This window comes from Chelonia mydas, chromosome 9 (assembly GCF_015237465.2).
Source record: "Chelonia mydas isolate rCheMyd1 chromosome 9, rCheMyd1.pri.v2, whole genome shotgun sequence".
Lineage (NCBI taxonomy): Eukaryota > Metazoa > Chordata > Testudines > Cheloniidae > Chelonia > Chelonia mydas.
The window spans coordinates 35,162,047-35,184,558 of NC_057855.1; the positions used below are offsets into that span (position 1 = coordinate 35,162,047).

A 22,512-nucleotide genomic window follows, 5' to 3' on the forward strand; every position below is an offset into this window, starting at 1 on the left:
TATGAAGGTAGTTGAGAGGTCTGAGAAAGAGGGTGGGTGGGTACTGGAGAGTGCATCTTGCCTGTGAGGTGAAAGCCAGGCACAGATGTGAGTTCAGCATCTGTAAGGGAAGAAGCTGGGGTTGGAAGCAGGAGGTACAATGAAAGTGCAGGGGTGGGCGTACAAAACAGACTTCCCATAAGTTTCTAGTCTGCACAGCATGTGTATTTCTGGGAGCAAAGTCTTAAAACTTGTCTCTAACTTCAGGGTGGTTGTTCAGAGCTAGACTCTGAATCTGCGTAACACTTTTGTACTGGGCGTATTTTTATTATACTGGGGTACTGTCTCACCTGGACCTGTAGGTCTAAAGGATCCTCCATGCTTGGATCTGCCTCATGCCATGCACAAAGGAAAGTGAGATTCAGTCACCACCTCTTTGGCCCTCTCATCCTAGGATCCCGGGAAGCATTCTGTGGGTCCAGGGTTCACTGAGGTAGAGGGTGGAAACATGGGCTGAGGTGCAGTCATGGCAGGCATGCTGTCCCTCTTCTAGTTGCACACATTTCCTGGAAAAGATCATGAAGCCTGATCCAATAAAAAGCTGATAAAAGATCTGTTATTTCTTCTGCAGAGCTCTCTGCCCCTGAGGCCTCTGCACATAGCTGTGGCAGTGAAGAATCACTGGTAGCAGAGCTCCAATGAAGCCACACGGTTAGGGAGGTGGGGCAGAATGATGTGGGGCCAATTAAGAGACAGAGTGGCTCTGTGAGAATCACGTTGGGCCCCCTTGGATTCCCTGGGGTTTCAGTAATTTCTTTATGCAGCAGCTTTCAATAAATAGGCAAGTCATCTGCCAAGTTGGGGCCTCATTCTGTACAGAATATTTCTTCTGGCTTCTTTGCAGTGGGAAAAAGTTCCTTTTTGCATCAGTGCATCAAGAGAGGAAGGGATGGTTGTGTTGTGAATGTGGATTCTATTCCAGCTGTGCCACAGACTCCCATGAGCTGGGCAAGCGACATGATTTCTGGGTGCCTGGGTTCCTCCTCTGTGAAAATTGGGCTACAAGTGCTTCCCTTCATCACTGGGGCAGTATGAAGATCTATTGATTAGCTTTTGCATAGTATGCAGGTGCTATGATGGTGAATACTGTACTATGAAAAGGGGGATCAAATTTGCAAAATCTTCACCTCATCTTTGTAGACCTCAGGAAATTGAGATTTTTTTTTACTTTACTTGCACTTTAGTAGGCAGGGTAACAGTCTAGAAAAATATTCTCTGCCCCAAGCTGCAGTGCATAAGTTTCTGTATAGTCCATTCTGCATTTGTTCAGTGTGTAGAATACATATTGATGTCAAAGGGATGATCTGCAGAACAAATGTGGCAATAGAGAACAGCACTGGGGCTTGGAGACAAGGATATTCCTTGTACTGGGACGATAAAAATAAAAGGAATGTTACATTCTTGTTTACAGATAGAAAAAGCAGCAAGATCAAAATGGTTTGCCTGTTGATTATTATCTCACCATTAAAAAAAAAAAACCCAACAACAAACCCAAATTCTAACGAAAGTCATATCAGCTAAAAATATTGGGTAAAACATTACAGGGGCCAATAAGGTAATTATTTTAAACCCATGTACAGGACATGGAATTTCGACAGCACTTTACAATATTATATTCTATAAACATTCCACATACAATTCACAATATTTATATTCTGTAATGGACTGGCCTATCTAACCATCTTTCACATTATGGGGCAGAAAAAAACCAAACCAAACCAAACCAAACCTGTCAGGTTCTCAGAGCATGCATAGTTTTGTCTGACTTTTATATTATTGACGTTAAGTACATTTTACTGTATTCTAGTCCCCTTACAACTTTTTTGCGGTTTTTAGTGAACTTTTCCGAAAGAAATAATAAATATTCCGTCGTTTATCCTGTACCATATAGATTCACAAATCCACAGGAGCTATCTTGTTTAGTAAGGGAAGAAACAAAATTTGTTAGCTCTTTTGCAGATTTTAATTCATATTAGGCTAACACCAGCTTTTTTTTTAAAGCAGTATCTTAGAAACTATACAGTAGTTCATGTCCTGCTCCTCTGGGGAGAGCGTCATTTATTATTTAAAACATGGATAAACTATAGACAGATGACATAATGATTAGCGTCAACTGTATCACCTACCCCACAGCAAGGACTGCACCTGGAAAGTGTTTATTACAGCCAGAAAGACAGTGCCTCCTTAAGATATTCTTGGGCTGGAACTCATGTAATGACTAATAGAATGTTACTTTACTCAAATCTACCCTGTCCCTAATCAATCTGTTATTCCTGTTGCTACAAAGGGCAATACAATTTGCCAGGATGTTTTTATACAGATATAATACATTTACATGATTGACCCTCTATTGCTGCTGGAAATGTCAGCCATTATGGCATTAAAATGTACTGAAGGAGTGTATTTTTGGACAAGATCTTTGCAATGGGAATTCCAGGTGAGCCATCTAGAGGCAATAGTGGGATCTTCTTAAACATAATAATCTGTAGTGTAATAAATTCATCTCAAATAAATAACTTTTAAAACTCTTAACATTATATGTACCAATAGCCGAGAGATTCCCATCTGTTAAATTCAGAAACCTCTTAAATGCTTTAATTTCCTGTACACCAAGGCTTTGCATTTAACATTTTCCTCTGCTTTTTTCACATGATTTGCAACAGTGATTTAGATTGTTTTTTTGCTGATGCAGTGTCAAAGTGAACCTATATTACTCATAATAAATACTACACTAGTTAAAGCAGGTAATTGGGAGTCAAAAGGATTCTGTTCCCAGGTCTACCACTGACTTGTGTAACCTTTGGCATGTCTCAACATCTGAGTCAGTTTCCCTATCTGCAAAATGGGATTCCTAATATCTTCTTACATTTGTACAATGCCTTGAAAGCTTTGGATGAAATGAGCTAAGGTCAAAGTATTAGTACTATATATATATATATACATACACACACACACACACTAAATTCTAAAGGCTAAATTTGACTTCCATCCTGCACAACCCTACCAAAATTGAGGATGCACTGAGGTATATAAATCAGGACAGAAGGGTGAGCCATGAATGCACTTTCACTCTGCAGTCAGTGGAAACAATATCAGTACATGCCTTATAAAAGAGTATGAGAGTACCACTCCAAAATGTTAGTACAGCTTAAAGCACAGATGCTGCAGGATATTGGGCAACTGCTGTAGAAAGCTGAAGAATTATAGGAGATATTGGTAAAAGGCACTATTTTTACCATTATTAATGTAAATATCAACAGTTCCTGCTAAGTCACTTTTAAAAACATTTCTACTCACAGAAATCATAACTGTTTTTCTATTCCACATGAATAAAAGCAGCTAATAAAAAATTCCATTCCCAAGAAACTTTCTAAAATCACGCACCTAAAGGTAGGTCCCTCAATTCATGTTTAGGCCCTGATCCTGCAATTGATTGCATGTGGTCAGAGCCCCATTGACTACAGTGGGGCTAATCAAGGGTGCAGCCTGCCTAAAAGTCATGAATTGTAGGATCAATGCCTTAAATGGTCACTTAGGTTGCTTAATTAGATATTTAGGGGCCCAAGGCCTATTAATAGTTGGAAATAGCAATATAGCAATCGCTAGCTTGCAATTAGTGTAGCTGCATCAGCACTAACTCCTGAGTGTAGAGAAACTGATTAGCTCACATATGTTAGGCAGGGTTAACAAGAAGGGCCCAGTTTTTCACATCAAGACTATGGTGAGTAGGACTGTGAGGAAGTGCAGTGGAAGAGGAAACTGCTTGGCCATATTCTTTCTGTTCCCCAAATTCACGCTCGGGGAAAGCACTCTGTTCCTGCTCCAAAAAGTACATGGAGAATGGAGCCAAAGTAAGGACTCCCATTAGGAGCTGGAATGGATCACAGGGCTGCTTCTCTTTGCCTTCCGGCCTGGTAACGTGGGCTGCTCACATCACTTGGTGGAATGGCTATTGTGTGAGGAAAGTGAGTCATGGGAGCACTACCACAGCAGTGGAGCTTGAAGGCTGAGCAAACAGAGGATTTCTCACACTCCCCTTACTTTAGTCCATGAATGAGATATTGGTCTATGCTGTACAATGATGGTTAACCAATTCAGGATGTCCATGGTACCCAGCATTTTGCTGGATTCTCTCCCTCTTCCCTCAACTTCTGGTGATCTGGTTTTTCATTAGGGTTTGTATAGGATGATAAAGCAGCCCTCTCCTCACTCTACTGGCTAATGGGAGTGCTTCTTGGGTCAGGTGATTTGACCCTGACATCTGTTCTTCTCCCTATCTCTACAGCTTTGGTGGGCTGCTGGCAACATTTCCTACAGCTCACAATCTGTTCCAGCTGAACTCCTTTATCTTTAGTTGAAGTGACCAATCCAACTCCGGTTCCCATTTACTTTGGACAGCTGTGGTCTCCTGTGGCTTCTCTCTCAGATATCATATGTGCCTCATAGTATATTTGAAAATTGTCGACCCTGCCCCTCTCTTTCAAGAATTACAAAATACTTTTGTTAACTGGGCAGTGCCAACAATTGTTTACATGTAGTTAGTGGTGCCTGGGATCATACCAATAGTACCAAAGAGCATGCATGATAATTCCCTAAAGACCCAAGTGGGATAAGCATTATGAATCTATCACAGACACTTATTCAGACAGAATAACTAAATTCTGTTCTACAGCTGTTTCCTAGGTAACTAAACCAGTACCACAGAAACAGATAGTACACAGTGGAAAGAAGCTAAATAACAAACTGCAGCATTCGCTCAACTTGCCTCAAAACTTTTGATTTTTTGTAACTGTAAATACAATAACAAAAATGGTGCAATAATGAACTGTGCAAGAATAAACTCTGCAGTAGCTCTCATATACACAAAACGTAATGGTGAAAACCATGTGATAAGCTACATTTATCACGCATCATTAGCAACTTCACCTGCATTCTGACCACTAACCCTGGATTGCTGCTAGTGTTACAGACCTCTGCAAAGCTTCAAAAAGCAGCCACCAAAAACTGCCAGTCAGGTAAGTGCTTCCTTCTTTATTTTCAAATGGGGAATTTCTTTGCCCAAAATTAAATCAGGCTGATGTGTAGGGCGGGCAATAGTCAATCAGTGACAAGTGTAAAAGTCTGAGATCTTCAGGCTACAAATGGTGCTTTTTACCTTAGAAAGACCAGAATCCCTTTTCTTCAATAGCTAAAAGCACTTCAGCTCTATGGAGATGACAAATATCAGACCTCAAAATTGTAACATTATTAACCCTATGAATGCTATTCTAGGTAATGATTAGGGCTTTATACATTTCCATTGGCTATAATTTTTCGCTCTCTGAAGTCTTTGACTCATGGTACTGAGGCACCTTGTTTTGGAGGAGGGAGGTTTATGAAAAATAAAGCTCTAAAAAACATTCCTGAAACAGTTTTTATAATAGTGTGCCATATACAAAATACCTGACGGTGATAAGGAGTAGTAAAATGGCACCTATGTTGAATAACCTGAGACTTGGTTTATGGCTTTTCCGCCTCTGTCTTGCAGACTCTCCCAACTGTATATCAGTGACACTTTTAGATCATATCATCATATATTCTATGTGTGTTTGTGTTTACATGCACACATACATAGAAAATACATATCTGCAGTACATCCTTTTATGGCTCCATCACGATCCACTATCTGAGCACCTCACAAACATTAATGGACTTATTCTCGCAACACCCAAGTGAGGCAGGAAAACATTATTACTGGCATTTTATAAAGGGGGAACTGAGGCAGAGAGAGACTGAGCCCCACCACCATCGCCCAAAACCTGACCGCCTCATTCAAAATGAATAAAAATTTATCCCAAGGTGATCAGGAAACCTGTAGCATAACTGGGAATTGAAGTCAGATCTCCTGAATCCCAGTCCAGTACCTTACTGTCTATCCTATAAAATAGAGCTGGGTGAAATTTTTTGGATGAATAGTTTGTCAATTAAAAAAAAACAATTTTCCCGGCTACATTCTTAGTGGGACTTAAATGAACTCATAAAACAGCCAGAGAAGGTAGTGCCCCCCCAGTATAATCTTCAGCCCAGTGAGGAGCACACTCATCTAGGACATGTGAGATGCAGCTTCAAATTCTTGCTCTGAAACAGGCATTTGAATCTAGGTCTTCCTCCCTCCCAGGTGAAGGCCCTACCACCAGCCTATCTGGTATTTTGGAGTGGGGAGGAGGGCTCTCTCTCAGTTTCTCCTATTGAAGCTGTGCCACGGTGTATAAAATACTTGACTAGTCATTGAGCCAGAAAAAGTGTGCGAAAACGACTTCATAGCTTGGACGTTAGAGCAATCACCTGGGTAGTGAGAGACCTGAGTTCAAGTAGCTGATTATTTAATATATATACACAAAGTGGAATGGCTTTGAATAGGACAGACCCACCCCAGAATAGCCTATAGCTGGTGGCTAGGAAATTCACCTTGTAAGGGAAGACCTAGCTTTAAATCCTTGCTCAGAAGAGGGGTTCAAACCTGGGTCTCCTACATTCTAGGTGAATGCTGTGGGTTATAAAAAGGCTGCTGCCTCGTCCTCTGGCTGTTTTATTAATCTAAGTGGCTGGAACAAAGTGTTTTATTTGACCCAAAAGGGAGTTTTTCAATTTGCTGAAAATTCTGAAAAAGGTTGGATTTGGTTCAACCGGAATCTTTTTTTTTTTTTTTAAGAACTATCAGCAAACAAACAAACAAACCTACCTGTTACTCACCATGTGTATTTATATACAAAATGGGATAATACTCATCTTATGAATAGATGTAAATACATAGCCATACTGTCAGCCAAACCTCAATGTCCTTTTTTGTGGGTGCAAATCATATTTGCACCCACATTTAATGAATTGCAGCTGCAATACCTGGCTTGTGGGTGCAGATTAGGGACCAGGTAGTCTCTTCCCATGGTAAAACCTGCAGGAGAGGACTTTATACTGGGAAATCTTCTCAAGAATTCCTTGCAGAGATGCCATCTCATTCAGCAGTCCCACTCTCCCTCCCCACAGATAACAGCCACAGGCTGCATTCACACTTGGGAGTATTTTCTATGGGGACGGATTGTGGGGTATGTACATTCCCTTATTCTTTCTCTGGCCAATGTCCTGGCCATCCCCTTCCCTCATTTGACCTGTCTCAACTCCATCTCCCATCATAGGTGCATTTGACCACATGGAAAGCCCTCAGCAGAGTCCAAGGACCAGGCACCAGAGTTCACCTGCATAATACCCCCTTCCTGTGCACGTCTTGAGTGAGGGTGATGCCCTGGCCAGGCATTTTGATGTCTAACTACTATTATTTACAGTAACTGTTGGGCAGCAAAATGCAGGCACATATATTCAGGTGCAAAATTGCACCTGCAAAAACCAGACAGACAGACAACAGTTGTGAAACTCTACCCTACTATGCTGATAGGTAAAGATAAGGTTATTTGGCCTCACACAGTGAAAAAGCCTGTAATACTTGCTGTAAGGACCTATTTGCATTTAACTAAGGAAATGAGCGAAAATAAATAGATTACACTTGGTGTTACTCTCCTTTACTCTATGCAAAGAGTAAATTGTAAGTAATCACCTGGTAAGTGATGTTTATTTTTGACATTATGGCAATTGCTTCCCCATTTATTTCATGCTAGTTGAAAAAAAAAACACACTTTTTTTTTAATTGTACAGCGCTATGGAACAGCATTTCTGCTTTATGCACTTAGCACCTTTTTTATGCCTAAAGAATCACTTTGCTTGTGTTACTCTGATGACAAAAGCCCAATAAATGAATATTTAACCACAGTGTACTGTTTTGTATAAATTGAATATGAGAACTTAGCTGAACTAGCCATCAAATTCCAAGTAAACTTTAATCAAACCTTCTGGAGAATCAAGAAGTTTGGTAAACTTGTTTTAAAAATAAAAATGCATGCATCTTCCATCATGTGGGTCAAGACATTAAATTTTGACATCCACATAGCAAATGCAGTAAAGCCAGTAAAGCACACAAACAATAATACATTGTAATAATATACAAAAATGACCATTTTTGTTATGCTCTGCGGTTCTCTCTCACATCCATTAGCCAGCTTGCTCCAATAGCCAGCCAACATTGAAAAATAATGCAAACTGTGCATAAGCATGCATAAGTGAAGGGAAGGGAATTTTAGAGATGGATACCAAAGAAACCCAATTGTTATGGAAAAGGCCATAAGATCTTAAATATCCATGGAAAATAGAGAGACTTTCTGTTTTGACAGATGAATTACGTGCAGCTTATAGGAGAGGAATTACAATATTTCCCTACCCACCAAAACACTAGAATCAGCAGACAAAACTTCTGGAATTGTACAGCCAAACTTTGAACTTACACCCATTAAAGATAATAGGAGTGAAAGTCAGTGCAAAATTGGTCCCATGTGGTCTGTCCAGTGATATGCAGAGATTTCTTTTGCAGTGGTTTAACTTCCATTCCATTGATTTATGCAGTGGTGTAACTTCAGCTTTACATTGATGTAAATGGGATCACAATTAGGTCACACATAATTACAGTTCCTGAGTTGCAGAATGTGCTCCTATTCTGAAAATGGCTCTAAATATGAAGACCTGGGGTTTCATGTTTGTGTGTTTGCCCTCCATATCAAATTGCTCTGTTTACTGGAATATTTGCCCCCCCTTAACTGCCCATCCTTCAAACTCTATATACGCTCTGAAAGTCGTCACCAGCAGTAACCCTGGATAAAGTTAACTATATTATACTTATGGTTAAGGTGCAGCAGAGATGTACAATTCAGTGCATTTTAAGGAAGAGATTCCACCTCTGAAAGTCCTTTGGGCAATGGACATATGCAGAAAAAAATAAAAAAGGAGCTCCCACTGCCGTTAGTTGACTCAGCAGTGATAACTTGATTAAAAAATAATAAAGCTATTTGTTGCTGAAGTCAGGTCATATGCCTTGGCATACATACAGGGACCAGATCTGTCAAGAAAGAACACTCCAATTTTCCATAGTCACATGTCTGAATATGCTCACACTTAATGTTTGATCAACTGCTAGACGTAAGAATGGACTCACAGGATCTCTTCGGTTATAAGTCATAACCTTTCTTGTTATAATCCTGCGCTATCTGCAGGGCATGCCAATACATCAGGTTGTAAAATCTGCACATCTACTCTAGTGGTCTAGTGTTATTTATATTTCAATCAGTCAGGGACAGTACAAAATGCCTTGCAGCTAGGGAAACCCTTATGAACATGGGAATGTCAGTGTTTTTGCAACTGATTCAGTTCAGTGTTATGCTGTGTGGTAATAATGAAACATTTGAGGAACTTGTCAGGGTTCAACAATACAAAAAAAAGTGCACTGTTTCCTCCTTGTGGAGGATTGGTGAAGTACTATACTAGATTGCTGGCATCGTCGTTGTTCTGAAGTATACAGGAATGCTGAAATTACTGAGGCATGTTACAAAATCTGAGATTTTCTGACACACAAGATTGCTATTTCTTATCAAAATTAATTTATGTTTCTGAAAAAATATGATGGATGCAGCGTAAGAGATCTATATAAATTAGCTGTGATGTTACACTCACCTTATTGCTTTAAAGTTGAACACGTCTGCTTGCTGGCAAAAAATACGTGTCTAATTCCACAGCAATAAATCACAAGACTAAATGGCATCAGTGTGAAAATTCTGAAGGGAACAATGACAAAGGGTAACTGAGCCACTATGGGGTCAGATCCTCAGCAGACTTCAAAGGAGCCAATATTTACACCAGCTGTTGATCCAGCCCATTTAACTTATCAGTAAACACCAGTGCTATTAAAGGCCTGCAGCATGAGCTACACTATAGCTATGGTTTCGAAAGGAACCAAAGCCAGGATCCTGGAAAGACTTACACACATACTTAACAATACATACTGAATAATCTCATTGAAGCCAATAGGACTGCTTACAGGATCTAAAGTTAAGTATGTTTGTAAGTCACTGCAGCATCAGAGTGTGAGGTCTCACTTGGTGTAACAGACTATTTAGCCTACCAGGATATTTAGAGGTAGTCTATTTATACTAATCATTAATAAAATTTTCACTTCTACAGCACCTCCCACATGCAGATCTCAAAGCACTTGACAAGTTTTTGAGGAAATTAACCTTACAAGCACCCCTGTGAGGTAGATGAGAACTATACCCATTTTATTGAAAGGAAAACTGCAGCACAGCTATGTCAACAACACTGAGGCAAAGGAAGAAGAGATTTGCCCAAGGCCCCAGAGGGTACGCCTACACTGCAGTTAAACACCCACACCTGGCTCGTGGCACCTGACGGGGGCTCAGTCTGAGGGGCTGTTAAACTGTGATGTAGATTTTTGGGCTTGGGCTGGAGCCTGAGTTCAGGGACCCCCACAATGGGGGAGAGTCCTAGAGGGCAGACTCTAGCCTGAGCCCGAACACCTACCGCAATTTTACAGCCTCATAACCCTGCGAGCTCTGCAAGCGCGAGTCAGTTGACATGGGCCAGCGGCGAGTGTTTAATTGCAGTGTACACATATACCCACAGAGTTAGGAATAGAAACCCAACCTCCCAACTTCCACTACTGCACTTTCATGCCAAGAAAGCTCCCTGATGATTATAACATGATCTTTTAAATTTACATGGCACTTTTCATCCTGATGGATGCCAAAATGCCTTACAGATGACAAGGAATACACACTGTTAGGTACAGGAATTTTCTCATTACCAGTGAAATGAAGCGTCCTCTCAAGTGCCTGCATAGCACCTGTTTAAAGCACACATTAACATTCCCTGACAGGCCAGACCAGCAGGTGAAGGATACCATAGCCGATTGAAATTGCTGGGCTGAGGAGATGAGATTTAGGGAGGTAGAATGCAGTTATCAGTGCTGCTGCGTGAAGAGTTCACAGGGAACCTCACACCCCGTTTAAGATTAGCTACATTTATAATTATGCAGTGGGAAGTGCGCACAATGGTGAAAGACTCTGTATTCTGAGGGAGCTTCCTTTCCACCATCCTTGCCCTCCGCTGACCACACTCCCTGCCTGGCCTGCTCCTTCCAGACAGCAAGTTCCAGGACACTTGTAATTACTACTGATGACTTGGTGGAGGCAACGGCTCTCTTGCCTCTTTCAACTGCTGCCTGGTTGATCCCAGTTCAGGATTCTTAATGGTGTTACTCCCCATCTTATTTCTGGAGGCCAATGCCAACTAAATCCACCGTCATCCCAAATCCCAGGGACTGGGCATTGTGAGAAAGAAATCCTTCCTCTCCAACTATGGAAGGCTCTGTACTAAACCCAGCGGCATGTATTGCCATATAAGGGTCTATGCAATACCTCATATAAGGAATTAAAAGGCAGCTTTCCTGCCTCTTCACCACCTCTATGCAGCTGACAGGCTTGTGTGCTTTCTGCATCTATGTTGCCTGGTGATTTGTTTCAAGCATTGTCATTCTTCAACTAGCTCCTGGACTAACAGATTCTTCAAATAAAATTCTGAGAAATCATTGCAAGTATAAAATCAGAAGCAAATAGTTTAGCTTTACTGCATGTGCACACACTGTACCGTGGATTCACTTACTTGAGTAGTGCAGAATGTATATATTTTGAAGGGGAAAAAGCCCCAAGTAATTAACCACAAATACTGTAATTATCAGTGTTTTTCCCCTAGACACTTAAGAAATCACTTCAATGAGTGCTTTGTTATGGAAACCATTTAATATGAAACACGTCAGGTTAGAAATGTTAATAGCAGACGAGCTTCTGTGAATACACATGGTCTCCTAGCGATGGATCAATGAAAGTGATGTAATAGGCAGCCATCAGCTGGATACTTTTTTAGCTACTTCTTACAGAATCTGGAAAAAAAAAGCCAGTTTTGCATTTTTTCATATAAAATTAAGTGTAAAAATAGAAGCATGTTTTCCTTGGGTTTAGTCAACATGATGTTTTCTAACTACAGTGACAGACCGTCTGAACCACTAGCATGATTCAACTGTCAGCATCGCATGCTCACATTTTCATCTCTTGGGGTTGTTGTGCAGGGGTTGTCCCCTCTAGCACCCTAAAAAAGTTTCACTTTGAGTATCAGGGTTTGACTCTAAACACTCAAAGCACAACAGCTTAAAGCACCAAGTTTTACCCCAAATTGGCTCAGCTTCATTGAAAGATTAGCAAAGCAATTAGGGAACCTGGGTGGAATTTCAAGGGTGCGATGAAACCATTGAGGTTTGGATGTTTCAAGCTCATTGTCAACATTTTGTACATCTCCAGTCTTCACTGGCTTGTGAGAATTCCTTACAGGGAGTTCCAAGCATCGAGCATTTGAAGCACAGACAGCGTCAGTGTGCGAAGGTGAACAGGCCCTTCAAGGAACACTTGAGAACTTTTATTGCCTGTCTGCGTGGGAGGTTTGCACTCTTGATGAGCCTGAATGGACATAAGCAGGCTTGCAAAGAAGATACTTAAATATAAATAAGCCTCAGAGCCAGATGAAAACATACAGAATGATAACAGGAAAGATGGGAATACTCATGCTGCATGTCTGAAGACAGCAGCTGTGGTGTCTTGTTTTTCTCTTCCCAAAGTGTCAAACTGAGTAAACAAAAGAAAAGGGATACTTGATGGTGGCCTCAAAATGTTAAATCCCTAATACCTGGCATAAGAGGCAAATGCTTGCTGTCTGCATTCCACATGGATTATCTTCCAAGGGATAAATCCCGTACCCTTGCTGTGCCCAAATAGATGGGCTTGCCACAGGGATTCTCTGTGGGAGGAGGAAAGCTACCCACTCCATGCCATGGAGCCATTCCGTGGCTGTTATTACAGCCTAAAACTTCCCACATCTCCCTCACCATTTGGAGGTAGGGGTAGAGAAAATGCATGGGAACCAATGCAATCATGTATCCACACGCCTCACCTCGGGGGCTCCCAGTCACTCCTGTACACTGGGGTGGAAGGAGCACCCAGGGAACTCTGCACCATGGCCCATATGAATTATGGAGCCCTTTGACAGCCTCCAGAATTTCTGTCTTCGACTGCTTAGTACAGTGGTTTTCTACCTTTTTCATTAAACATTTTTGAATACAGATGTATTTGGAAATCTTAGACATAGTCTGTGGATCCCTAGAGGTCCATAGGCCAGAGGTTGAAAACCACTGGCTTAGTAGAATCACACTAACTCTTCTGCAACCCAAGTTCTCTGTACCCACAGACTTGGGCTTAGCTTTGCCCCTTACATTATATAGTAATAATAGCAATCATTTCATTGCTGCATTGTAATTATAAGGCCAATAAGGGAACAGCACAAGCAGATTAAATACAAAAAAGAGTACTTCAGAAGGCTTTATGAAATAGATAACATAAAACCAAATAAATTATTAAAACACCACCTACCTATCTCTAAAAAACTCTATAAATCTTCACTTTTGGAAATACGACAATATCTATTTGTATTTAGAAGAAATAATTTAGTGTAATATGTTGAAAACAAAAATATATGACTGGAAAACACAGGGGCTCCAATTTATAGGTCTACATGACCCACTTGAAATGGGAACACAAACACAGTTCTCACATGCTGCTAATAAAATTTCTTCAGCTGCAAGGGCTCAGTCATTTGTCGTGCTTCTCTATCACTGGACCCAATACACTGTACTCCAGTTGCTGATTTTGCAATAAAAAGGCAAACAAAATTGTTAATTGACCCCCACCCCTTCCCCTTCTGATGGTAACTGTAGTCATTTTTCCACCTCCAGCAATGACATTACCTGCCAACACAACCACAGATGGCCTGAAAAAGAATGGGTTTTTATGACTTTGCTTTAGAGAACCTACTTGGAATTTGACCAGCAGTGGCAAAATACAAATTAGGAAGCATATTTTAATGATTTGAGGATTTGTTTCCTTAGTCCCTGGTCATTATGTTGCTAGTATGAAGGTAACATTTTACAGAGCAGCACATGGAAGAGGTCTTATTCTTTTCCTTGATGATATATGGTAGCAAGAGAGAACTCCAGTTTGCAACTAACTCATTCCCTGTATATAGTTTGTCTTCTTGCTGCAGGGGCCTGTTAATGTTTTTGTCACTTTTCTGTGTTTTTAGATATGCACCTCAAGAAGCGGAATGCATGAGACTAGGAAGAGCTGAGATTTATCCCAAAGCCTTAAATTCCAGGTCCTTCAAAAACAGCAGCTGTGGTGGAAATTCTGCTGAAATTATTAAGATACATACACAGTCTGAATTTTTCAGTAGATTCACAGTTCTTTCAATGGCAGATGCCAGAAAATAAAAAGGGAAGCTTTACCCAGCCACAACTTAATATATATGATAAATATCTCTATTACACCAATCTTGTTTTCTGATTCAGAAATATTTAAGGCCTTGTATTCTAATTTAGGGCCTAACCTTGAAAACCATAACTCATAGACAGTTTTAGTGACATGAATGGAGCTATTCCTAGGAGTGAGGGGTGGAAAGATTAGGTCCTTTCTTCTGTAGTTTACTCAGTCGGGAGGGAACATAATGGGAATTTTATTTTGAACATTGCAGTACTGCAGAAGCACCTACACATTATAAGACTCTTGCAAGTAGCAATTTTGAGAGGTTCCTTCCCCTCCCTGCTCCCCATGTGTACTAACCATATTTAATTAGTTCAGTAACAAATCATTCTCCCTCAATCTCCATCTGGGATAAAGAGGCCAAGCAGTTTACTGTATTCAGTGCTGGAAAAAATTGTTTTGGGGAAAACTCTTCTGTGTTTCTGAAGCAGTCTACAAGACACACTCCAAAATGTGTGCAGTCTGTTACTAGCTAATCTGTTAGGGAATCTGACATTTAACCTTTTAAAAATAACCAAGGGCCAAGGGGAGGAGCACCATAGCTACAAATCAAAGGGCTCATTGGGGGTTGTGAAACAGTTGTCCTAGATTTTACTTGCCGTATACAAGATTGCTGTGATAGACAATTGCTTTTTATGGAAGCTACATCGACAGTGGCTGATCCTGCTTGCATTAAAATCAATTGATAATTTATACTAGGCCACGTTTTGGGGTTATTATTTCTGTAATACCACAAAATGAGCCAGGAGTTTAGTATTACTATTTGAAGTCAATGGGAGTTTGCCTGAGTAAAGACATTGGGATTTAGCCCATTTACTGTAATTAATACAGGATCAGTGCCAGTATTTGTATCAACGTGGCAGAGAAATGTACTAAAGTTCAAATTACTGCAATGAAATGGCCTGCAGAGCTGTGTTGGACTTTACATGAATGAGTCATGGCCCTGAACCAAAACCTTGGACTCTGGTCTGTCTGAAATTCAGAGAGATCTCAACTCTCAGTTCTATCTTATGCTTCTAGCCACAAGACTCAATCTAACATAAGATAACAGATCAGATTTACAATCTTTTTATATGAATACTTCATTACAGTAATTCTGGAGCAAATAGAAAGAAAATGTCCCCATTATTCCCTTTTTATTCCTCTCTTATTTTTCCTGTCCTTTCCTTCCCTCTTGGATTGGCTGAGTGTGAAGGGAGAAGTGGAATATGATGGATCCACACAGATGTCTTCAGCTGTAAAGAGAAGCCCACATAGCGTTTATCCTGGGGTATTATTGATTAGGAAATATTGTTTCTTCTGTTACTGTTATTTTCTATGCTATATTTTATTTTGATTCTTATTTTAAGTCCAAATTCAGGAACACTTGGCTCTTGATGGTTGAAAGGCTTTCCCTGGATAGGCCTGCGAAGTTGAAAGTCAATGCAAAGGATAAAGACAATACTGTTATTTTTGTACAGTCGCTCCCAGCTATATTCTTGTTGACAGGCATCAATGAACTCTTAAGAGTATAACTGTCTAATTCCACTAATGTCATTATTATTCTAACAGAACAATGGAAAAAGCAAAAGACTGAAAACTGATTTCAGGTAAGAAATGAATTAACCATTGAACTAAGGTAATGATAATAAATATCTTACATACATATTGTTAATACTAAAACCACGTAACTGTCCCAAGTCAGTGTAAAAATATACATCCAAATCTAAATTCCATTCAGGCCAATGGCAAAACTCATCTTAGACTTCACTGGGACTGGAATTTGGTTTATAAAGACATAGATATTTTTTCCAACCTTCTACATGTGACAGTTGAGGTTAAAATAGTTTGTGCAGGTTAAAAAAAAAAAGCAAAGCAAAGGCACAGAGCATAACATAACCACAAGTGGATGAGAGCAGACTTACCTGTGAAACCCAGACACGGACCAATGCAAACTCCTGTTTTGCCCGTATAGAGGCTGATCTTACCTATAGTAGAAACAGTTATTAAACTAAACTATTAATCTGAACCCTCCTGATAAAATCTGACCCAGAACCATACTATCACTAGTATTGTTTTTTAAAAGAGTAAACCTTGACAAATGACGTTTTGCAAAAATTAAAACTACCCTCATATTTCTCAATCTCCGATTCTTGGGAGATCATACACATACTGCCACAAATTCTCATCTTGTTTGGACTTTAGAGCTGCTGTGATGTAATCAAGATGACAATTAGGTTCTTAAATATCTATTTATATAGGTAAAATTTTAGCTGCAATCCCACTAAAAAGATAAACATGTTCACAAGACCAATTTTGTTCTCTGGGTAATTGAAAGTGTAAATTTGAAGTAGCTTTTGTACTGGGAATTTATTAGAGTTTATTTGGTTAAGTGTTCCTTTTCCTTGTCTTAATAAGTACAATACTCATTGGGCTAAATTCATACTGGGTGTGAACACTTAATTCAATGTGTTTATGACAACAAGGTTTCCAGGATTCAATCCATGTGTTTTTAAAATAGAGGAAAACAACATGTGTATGAGACCTACATAATTTGACACATGAATTACTGCTACCCCGCAGCAAGAGTGGCTGTCAATTTTTTTTGACTATGCATATTTCACATCTGAAAAGCCTATTTTTAGAAAGACTGCCTCCTTTTGGAATTGTTTACAGAAACATAATTATAAGGTGTCCATTTAAATTCAGAGATAATAATGGGTCACTACAAAGCATACTTTACACTGGAAAATTACACTTCACATGTTTTTTCTGAATAAAGCAGATGAGATTGTGCAGCAAATGAATAATTTATTGTGAATTGTGCCCCTGATGATACTGCTTTCAGTGTAATTTCTGTGTGTCTAAATTTCTGGCTTTTTTAAAAAAATAGGGTCCACTATAGATCTAGGAGAACTGCACTCTCAGAACAGTACTTCCTTACTATACACAATCCACTAATTATGAATGAGTGATAGCTTAGTGCAATTTAAAGTTTGAAAATCTTTAGTACCATTAAATAATTTTACAGTCATTTTTCAGTACTCACCAATAACAGACTTACTCCTTTAGGGGCATTATCATTGCTGATAGAGTCTTTCCATTAGCTTCTGTGACAGGGTCGGGCCGGATGACTACAGGAGAGTAATAGAAGGCAGATATATTAGCCCCAGGTTAAGTAGGTCCCTTTTCCCTGGGTAAGATAACAGAGAAGGTTCCAGAACAATCAGGAACCTTCTGGAGACAATTAAGACAGACAGGCTGATTACAACAGCTGAAGCCAATCAAGAAGCTGCTAGAATCAATTAAGGCAGGCTAATCAGGGCACCTGGGTTTAAAAAGGAGCTCACTTCAGTTTGTGGTGCGCATGTAAGGAGCTGGGAGCAGAGAGTGAGAATGCATACTGTGGAGGACTGAGGAGTACAAGCATTATCAGACACCAGGAGGAAGGTCCTATGGTGACGATAAAGCAGGTGTTGGGAGGAGGCCATGGGGAAGTAGCCCAGGGAGTTGCAGCTGTCGCACAGCTGTTCCAGGAGGCACTCTAGACAGCTGCATTCCACAGGGCCCTGGGCTGGAACCCGGAGTAGAGGGTGGGCCCGGGTTCCCCCCGAACCTCCCAACTCCTGGTGAGACACAGGAGGAGTTGACTTGGACTGTGGGTTCACGAAAACGGCCAAACTCGTGGCTGCCATGAAGCTCCAAGGCGAGCAAATCCGCCAATAAATGCAAGACCCACCAAGGTAGAGGAGGGATTTTGTCACACTTCCCATGATACAGGGAGGAGTCACCTTGGATGGAGTCACCACAACAAAAAGCCCAGGACCCAACCTATGTGTGGAGTGGCTTCTCCTTCCTCCTATTAGGAAGCACCAGCAAGCCATGCCTCAGGGGAGGAGGGGCTACACAAGACTTTAGAGCAAAAAGCATTCGTTTTAATTTCTTTTAGGGCCCACACCTGCAGCCCTGTCACACATAAGACACTAGGTGAGTTTAATGAGAGTTACATGTGTGTAGTGGCTGCAAAGATGCCTTCTTCATTCAAAAAAGGATGGATGGTATCACAAAACAATGGTTTTCTTAAAGCATTTTTGCTTTGTAAGATGAATGGGCCATTTCCTGACAGATGTACAAATGCCCTCTCTTGGATGCTGAATGGACAATCTATGACAACCCTTTAGAGTGGGATTATCGTGCATCAAGGAGGAGAAGTGCATTTTATTATTTTTAATCATGCTGTTGCCTGCTTCAAGTGGGCAGTTGCTAATGCCCTTGTATAAGTCAACCAGATTGTTGATGTTAACCAGAATATTACTAATGCTAACCATGGGGCAAAGTAGTTCCTGGATCCTGCAGAAGGATTTGTACCAGCTGCAAGAACCCACCCTTAAGCATCTGATATATTAACTGAAAGGAATGATAACCTTGAAATGTGAAAGACTTCAGTGATTTGACAGCTGTAGCAAGATGCACTGTGATCAAGATTCCCCAACAGTGAAATAAAAATATTTTAATGGAAGTACAATAATTGATCAAAGAGACATGAGGTACTCATGGGTACAGAGTGAAGATAATCAGAGTCCTTAAATCTGTCATAAAACACTAATGGGCACCCATGGGTACACTATAGCCACTTTATTTTAGTTTAAGTGAATCCCAGGACCCTAAATTATTAGAGACAACCAAGTTACTTGCTGCATTTACCTTGTTTCCTGCTTTGGAGTTTGAAGGTTGAAACTCAGATTCTTCATTCTAACTCATTTTATATAGTATGCAAGTACTACTACAAGATTTGTCATTTACTAATGCTGACTGTGGTTAAAACTGCTTTGGAGAGAGAGGTTAATTCACGTACCTCTACTTATATACAGTATGTTACTCACGTCAAAACACTCTCCTCCTGTTGAGCTGTGAGAGCTGAGTTGATCAGTATTTCATTTATACAAGTAGATTTTTTTCCATCCTTTATAAGATCTTTCTACCAGCACTGTCATTGCCTTAGAGCATCCAATCAGTAAAGGATCAAAAAATACATGCCACCATACTGGAATCTGAACACGATTGGGCTGGTCATTTGAAATATGGGTAGAGTTAATCCCTTTCTTTATGTGGCACACCACATAGTGGATATAAAGAGGCTGATTTCTCAGCAGAGTATGAAATTGCTTCAAACACTAAGCATGTTGATGCCTTGATACTGGCATTGCTGATGCCCTAAGAATTACTGCCTTTAGCCCTTCTTTTGTTATCACAGCTTCTGTTCTGATAGTGAGTAAAGGACATGCATGTACAATATATTAAAAATTACGCTGAAATAACGACGGGGATCAGAGAAGAGTTACAAGAATGATTCTAGCTCTGGAAAACACACTGTGGTGACACTTAATGAGCTAAATCTATCTATTTTATCAAAGAGAAGGCAAAAAAGTGACTTGGTTATTGCCTGTAGGTAACTAGAAAAGGTGAAGGCATCTGTTCCTCAAGGGGTCTTTAATTTAGCAGAGTCAGTCTTAACAAGATCCAAGATGAGTTTTGAATTTTCTAACTGGAAATAAAATACAAATTCTCAAAGGCAAATTCAAAATTGAGATCATCTTACCAAAGGATGTGGTCAACAGTACTATCCGCTGGATTCTGTAGGGCTCAGAGGAACCTAGGGGAGTGAGGTGCCCAGTTCCCATTGAGCTGGGTCCCTAACCGCCTTAATCTCCCTTGAAAATCTCAGCCTAAATCATGACCGGGGCTGGGGTGGGGTGGAATGAAATCATATTCCCATTGACTTCAATGAGGCCAAAATTTCACCCTGGACATAATTCTAAAAGAAACATTCTAGCTGAACCACAAGTTACTGGGCTCAATGCAGGAATCTGTGTGTGAAATTCTATGGTTTGTGCTATGCAAGAAGTTGGCCTAGATGAACATAGTGTTCCCTTCTGGCTTTAAAAACAAAAACAAACAAAAACACCCATGGAACTTCTGCCAACATGAGGAAAACCATAATCAGTTCCCAGACTTAACCACATGCTTATAAGTGCTGTGCTGAACCGCAGCCGTGATGTGTTACTAGTAACCCAGGTAAGGACATTTAAAAATAGGACTTGTATCTTTGAGATGCTTTGACACAGTGCTCTGTTTGCCTTACTTGCTGAGGTAAACAGAAATACTTGTGTATTAGTCAAACAGGGGATGGCCCAAGATCTGTTTAGATATAGGGTGTTCACTGGCCACGATGAATTTCCGTCTTTTCATGTCAAGACCAAATACCCAGGCTTGGTAAAGGAGTATTCTGTGGGGAAGAATCCTGTTGAAGAGAAGTGGTGGTACAGCCCTGAAGCTATGGTAACCCCCTCTTCTCTACTCTACCAGTGACAATAGCCTCTGGATCCAAGAGTGAGTCTTTGGCTCTGCCCAGCTCCTGCTGTAGCCCACAGTACTGTTGTGCAGCAGTCCTCAGTCGGATATTGCCCCTTGTTTCCATTGCACTGGGGCTCTCTACCCAGTGGGTCTCAACCTTTCCAGACTACTGTACCCCTTTCAAGAATTTGATTTGTCTCGTGTATCCCCAAAGTTCACCTCACTTAAAAACTTACAAAATCAGATATAAAAATACAAAAGTGTCACAGCACACTATTACTGAACAAGTGCTTACTTTCTCCTTTTTACCATATAATTATAAAATAAAACAACTGGAATATGAATAGTGTACTAGTGTACTCAGCGTATAGTATACAGAACAGTATAAACAAATCATGGTCTATGACATTTTAGTTTGTACTGATTTTGTTAGTGCTTTTTATGTAGCCTGTTGTAAAACTAGGCAAATATCTAGATGAGATGATGTATTTCCTGGAAGACCTTTGCATACCCCCAGGAGTATGCGTACCCCTGTTTGAGAACCACTGCTCTACACCACAGACAGACAATTAGATAGGATTTTGCCAACAGTGGCTCAATTTGTAATTTAAAAAAATCTGCCAGGGTTCAAAATTGTGTTCTCAGGAGGAGATGGGGATGTAATTGGTGCTGAAGTCAAATGAAGTTGTACACGTGTAGCTGAAAGGAAAATTTTGCACTAAAACTATATTTGATGCACATGTGGTTGAATTTCTTATGAATGCAGCATTCTCCTAATTCCCCTACACGTTTTATTTTCCCATGTGATATGCCCCCTGGGTATTTTGGCAATGCAGTTAAACACAGTCAGAGTCACAGGTATGATCAAGACTCCCAGATCTTTTATGTTTGTTCTCTTCTGTGAACTTTTTGATTATCCCCCAACCCTTGACATAATTGCTGTATTTGGTAACTATTTTACATGATTCATGCAGATCTCTCTCTCTTTGAGGTCACTCCTGTATCATTCAGGTTAATGGGAGTTTCGGGAATAGGAATGTCTCACTCTTCTCTTACAACTTCTATTTAAACCAGCACAAGTTGTGTTCTTTGGTCATTTCCATGTTCTAATTTGGGGCTTGCTAGTTTCACAGAGGGAGCTGGAACATGATAGTTTAAACCCTTGCAAAATGCCTTTTTTTTTTAGAATATAGTTTCTATGGTAGAGAAAAGTAGAATAAATTGTAGATCATGAATCTGTGAACATGTTTGTTCAGTCGAATTGGACCATAATCACTGTGTCACTTTTTTGAGATGATTTTTGTGACAATGTCTTGGTTCCCATGAAGGTTTGGAAGGTACTTTTAGTCATACAAAATACAGATGCTTGTAAATGACAAAGATATTGGAATGTGAATGAGCATAAGGAATTGCTTACCTGGGCCTCATAATATATATATGGTACATGAAATTAGGAAACTGAAAGAGGAAACCAAATGTAGAATAAATCTGGTTTATATATTTCTCCCACCCTCAGAAAGGAAGGAACCCAGCTATTTTTAAATCTGGTGACCATGTACATAACCAAATATAATACTTCTCTTCTGTGGAATACAATTTTGTTTAGATGTTGTAGGCCTGTTTATCCCTTATGTCTCACCACACTCCTGCAGAGTTTCAATCCCCTAATAATTTTTTTCAGGCACTGGCCTGTAAGGTCACACAATCAGGGAACACACCTAGGACTGATGCTCAGTGACTTAGGTGACCAAGCACACAAAGGAGCATTTGCTTTGAACAGAGTCTCATT

At 40.2% G+C, this 22,512-nt stretch overlaps 1 long non-coding RNA gene across 1 annotated transcript in view; it reads right to left on the reverse strand.

Moving 5' to 3' along the window:
* Positions 1-11,769: 11,769 nt before the first annotated feature.
* Positions 11,770-22,512, reverse strand: part of LOC122461800 — a 53,268-nt gene continuing 42,525 nt past the window's right edge. Inside the window, exons 2-4 of the long non-coding RNA XR_006283990.1 lie at positions 17,419-17,503; positions 16,295-16,357; positions 11,770-11,908 (exon numbers count right to left, since the gene is read on the reverse strand). This is a non-coding gene — a long non-coding RNA (uncharacterized LOC122461800). The remainder of the gene's footprint in view (positions 11,909-16,294; positions 16,358-17,418; positions 17,504-22,512) is intronic.